This window comes from Psammomys obesus, unplaced genomic scaffold (genome assembly GCF_907164565.1).
Source record: "Psammomys obesus unplaced genomic scaffold, mPsaObe1.curated_primary_1811, whole genome shotgun sequence".
NCBI classification, from domain to species: Eukaryota; Metazoa; Chordata; class Mammalia; order Rodentia; family Muridae; genus Psammomys; species Psammomys obesus.
The window spans coordinates 577-5,532 of NW_026590314.1; the positions used below are offsets into that span (position 1 = coordinate 577).

Consider the following 4,956-nt stretch of genomic DNA (forward strand, 5'->3'; position numbering starts at 1 on the left):
ATTCACTTTGATTTTCATTATTTATTTATTACAATTTATTCACTTTGTATCCAGGCCATATCCTCCTCCATCTCCTCCTAGTCACACCTACCCACCCTCTCTTTTCTCCCTTCCCCCTATCCTCCTTCCCTCTTCCACTATTCCCCTTCTATCTGACACTGGCCTAACAAGTTTCATCAGGGCTGGCTGCATCATCTTCCCCTGTGACCTGGCAAGGCTGCAATCCCAAGGGAATTTGATCAAAGAGCTGGCCACTGAGTTCATGTCAGAGACAGCCCCTGTCTCCCTTGCTAGGAAACCCACTTGGAGGATTCTATGTCAAAGTAATTTTAATTGAATTTCTAAGTAAGCCAATTAAAAAATGGGGTATATATGAAGTTGAGAATTTTTCTTTCAATGTCTGTAAAGAATTGTGTTGGTAATTTGATGGGAATTGCATTGAATCTGTAGCTTGCTTTTGGTAAGATGGTCAATTTTACTATGTTAATCCTGCCAAGCCATGAGAATGGGAGATCTTTCCATTTTCTGATATATTTTTCTGTTTCTTTCTTCAGGGACTGAAAAATCTTTTTATACAAGCCTTTGACTTGCTTGATTAAAGTTACAGCAAGGTACTTTATGTCTTTGTGGATATTGTGAAGTATGTTAGAAAGACTTGGAGGGAGCAGGAGCTCCACAAGGAGAGCAACAGAACCAGAACATCTGGGCACAGGGGTCTCTTCTGAGCTGATACTCCAAACAAGGATCATGCATGGAAATAACTTAGAACCCCTGCACAGAAGTAACCCATGGGGCAGATCATGTCCAAGAGGGTTCCCCAATAATAGGAACAAGGACCTTCTCTGACATGAACAAAAAAAGCCAGTCCTGATGAGACTTGATAGATAGGGTCAGATGAGAGGGGAGGAGGAACTCTCCTATCATTGGACTGGGGGAGGAGCATAGGAGAAGAGTGAGGGAGGGTGGGATTTGGATGGGATGGGGCAGGGGGCTACAGCTGGGTTATAAAGTGAATAAACTATAATTAATAAAAAGAAAAGAAAGACAAGAAAAAAACCAGAAAAGAAAAAATGGGATACAGAGCTAAACAGAGAATTCTCAAAAGAGGAATATCTAATGGCAGAGAAACAATTAAAGAAATGCTCAACAGAAATTGTGGTACATTTACACAATGAAATACTACTCAGCTATTAAAAACAAGGAAATCATGAAATTTTCAAGCAAATGGTAGGAACTAGAAAAGATCATCTTGAGTGAGGTAACCCAGAGGCAGAAAGACACACATGGTATATATTCAGTCATAAGTGGATATTAGCCACATAATATAGGATAAATATGCTAAAATCCATACTCCTAAAGAAGCTAACAAGGAAGACTCTAGGGAAGATGTTCGATCCTCATTCAGAAGGACAAACGTAATAGATATCAGAAGGTGGAGAAGACAGGGAACAGTACAGCAGCCTACCACAGAAAGCCTCTGCAAGATGATTGATCGAGGTATTGAAGCAGAGGCTGAGACTCATAGCCAAACTTTGGGCAGAAAACATTAAATTTTATGAAAGAAGGGGAGAGATAGGAAGACCTGTAGGGGCCAAGAGCTCCAAAAGGAGACCAACAGAGCCATAAAAACTGAGCCCTGGGGACCCTGAAGAGAATGACACCACAACGAAGGACAATGCATGGAGAGGGCATAAAACTCAGGTTCAGATATAGCCCATAGACATAGTCTCCAAGTAGGTCCCTAGTAAGCAGAGACTTTCTCTGGCATGAACTCAGTGCTAGGCTCTCTGATCACCTTTCCCTGGGAGGGGGGGGGTGTTGCAGCCTTGCCAGTCCACAAAGGAATGTAATTCAGCCAGTCCTGATGGGACCTGATAGTCTAGGGCCAAATAGAAGGGGAGGAGGACCTCTGCTCTCAGTGGACTAGGGAAGGGGAATAGGGTAGAGGATGAAGGGAGGGTGGGATTAGGAGCAGATGAGGGAGGGGAACACAGCTGAGATACAAATTGAATAAATTATAATAAATGATAATAATAAATATATTTTTTTATAAAAATAAATGCTCAATGTCCTTAGTTATCGGAGAAATGCAAATCAAAACTACCCTGAGATTCCAATTTGCAGGCATCAGAATGGCTAAGATCAAAAACTCAAGAGATGACTCATGCTGGAGAGGATGTTGAGGAAAGAGAACTCTCCTCCACTGCTGGTGGGAATGTAACCTTGTACAACTGCTTTGGAAATCAATCTGGTGCTTTCTTAGAAAATTAGGAATAGTACTACCTCAAGATCCAGCTATACCACTCCTGGGCTTATATCTGAAAGATGCTAAACCATACAAGATCATTTGCTCAACTATGTTGATAGCAGTATTATTCATAATAGCCAGAATCTGGAAACAACCTAGATGTCCCTCAACTAATGAATGGATGCAGGAATTGTGGTACACTTACACGATGGAATACTACTCAGCTATTAAAAACAAGGAAATCATTTTGTTTTTTAAATATTTCTTAGACATTTTTATTTCAGCTTTCAAAAACTATTTAGTTTCATGTCCTTTTTTATTTTTTTCTTTATTATTATTATTTATTGCAATTTATTCACTTTGTATTTTGGCTGTAACCTCCACCCTCATCTCCTCCCATTCTCACCCTTCCTCCTCCTTCTCCCCCTACACCTCTCCCCTAGTCAACTGTTAGGGGAAGTCTTCCTCCTCTACTATCTGACCCTAGCCCATCAGGTCTCATCAGGACTGGCTGGTTGTATCCTCTTCCTCTCTGGCCTGGCAAGACTGCCCCCCCCTGAGCCCCAGTGAAAGGAAACCAAAGAGCTGGCCACTGAGTCCTTGTAGAGACACCCCTGCTCCTCTTACTAGGCAACTCAACATAGAAACTGAGCTGCTTATGGTCTACATCTGAGCAGGGGGTCTAGGTCCTCTCCATGCTTGGTCCTTGGTTGGTGACTGGTCTCTGCAGGGCCCCCTGGGCCCAGATGTTTTGGCTCTGTTGGTCTCCTTGTGGAGCTTGTGTTCCCTCCTGGTCACATTTTAAGATATTAAGAGTCTCATGCTCTACCGACTGAGCTAGCTGGGCTATGGTCACATTTTAAAATGATGAAGTAAAAGTGAAATTTCAATATTTGGCTCACAGACAACAGACAGAATTTTCTTTAATAAAGTGAAGATTGATTCATTTGATGTTTCAACACACCTCATTGTTGTAAACAAATTCACAGCGCAGCCAGTTTTTCAAGTGAATGATTTACAGCTTCTCTTATTGCTAGATAAGGCAGTGTTCTGATTAGTCACTGAGGATTATTCCACCTGCTCTAATGTGTGCAATACCAGATAAGATGGCTAAAATGTGATCTTTTGTACATATCTAGAATGTAGTTTCTAAATGTTTTTATTATTTAACTTAAAAATACAAAGATAATGATAAAACATAACAGTTCAAAGATATATTATTTTTCTTCCCTACCAGAGAGTAGATGCTTTCATCCCCAATATTTAAAATGTGGCTATTTCATGGTGTTCAAGTAAATTCTCACCTCAGTTCTACATGTTATATACCTATATACTTTACAAACATTTTAATATTCTGCTTCTAATAGTGATAAAATAAATCAAGATAATTTTGATAAAGGACATACCAACTTGTTCATAGTAATCCTATAAATTATATTTAGTGGTTTTTTTTTCATAATTGAAGATTTAGTTGAACATATTTTACATTTACTATCCCCTTGAGAATCATGAAAAACCAGAGCTGTGTCACTGAGTTCATATTCCTGGGGCTTTCACAGAACTCAAAAGTTGAGAAAGTACTATTTGTTGTATTTTTGATGTTCTACCTTGCAACTATTGGAGGCAACATGATAATTGTGGTGTCCATCATCTACAGCCCTGCACTACTTGGTTCCCCCCATGTACTTCTTCTTGATATTCCTGTCCTTACTGGATGCATGCGCCTCTTCTACTGTAACACCCAAGATGATTGTAGACTTCTTCTATGAGAGAAAGATTATTTCCTTTGATTGTTGCATGATACAACTGTTTGCTGTCCACTTCTTCACTGGAATGGAGGTGATTCTCTTGTCAGCCATGGCCTATGACCACTATATAGTCATTTGCAAACCCCTTCACTACTCTTCCATCATGAACAGGAAGCTCTGTGGCAATCTTGTGATGGTATCTTGGGCAGGAGGTTTCTTGCATTCTATCACACAAATTATCTTCACTTTGCAGCTCCCCTTCTGTGGACCCAATATTATTGATCACTACATGTGTGACTTGTTCCCATTGCTGAAGCTTGCCTGCACTGACACATACATATTTGTCATTTTGGTGTTTGCCAATAGTGGGTCTATATGCATCATAATCTTCTCTATTTTGTTTGTTTCGTATGGTGTCATCTTGTACTCTTTGAGAACTCACAGCTCTGAAGGGAAATTTAAAGCTCTCTCCACCTGTGGATCCCACATTACTGTTGTGGTTTTTTTCTTTGTTCCATGCATATTAACATATGTGAGGCCTACATCTGCATTCTCCTTTGAGAAAAATGCTGTTGTGTTTACCACAGTCTTGACACCATTGCCCAATCCTATGGTTTACACTTTCAGGAATAACAAAATGAAGAATTCAATCACAAAATTGTGGAATAAACTGATATTTGCTGACAAATATTAAAAATTACCATTACTGTGTTCTGGAAATGGATTTGTGAGTAAGATAATTTTATGCTGTGCAAAGAGAAATACATAAGTTTTACGTTTTTAAATACATAAGTTTTAAGTTTCAAGCACCCATATCATAATCCAGGCATAACAGAGTCCTTTAACCCAGTATTGGTTCAGTGGGTCAGATAAACTAATCCCAGATGCTTAAAAGACTGTTAATCTATTCAAACACATAACTGAAAGCTCATTCCAGAACTTATTGATAATGAAGTAGTG

At 39.5% G+C, this 4,956-nt stretch overlaps 1 pseudogene; it reads left to right on the plus strand.

Moving 5' to 3' along the window:
• Window positions 1–3,753: 3,753 nt before the first annotated feature.
• Window positions 3,754–4,690, plus strand: LOC129676439 (olfactory receptor 4C15-like; annotated as a pseudogene).
• Window positions 4,691–4,956: the final 266 nt, after the last annotated feature.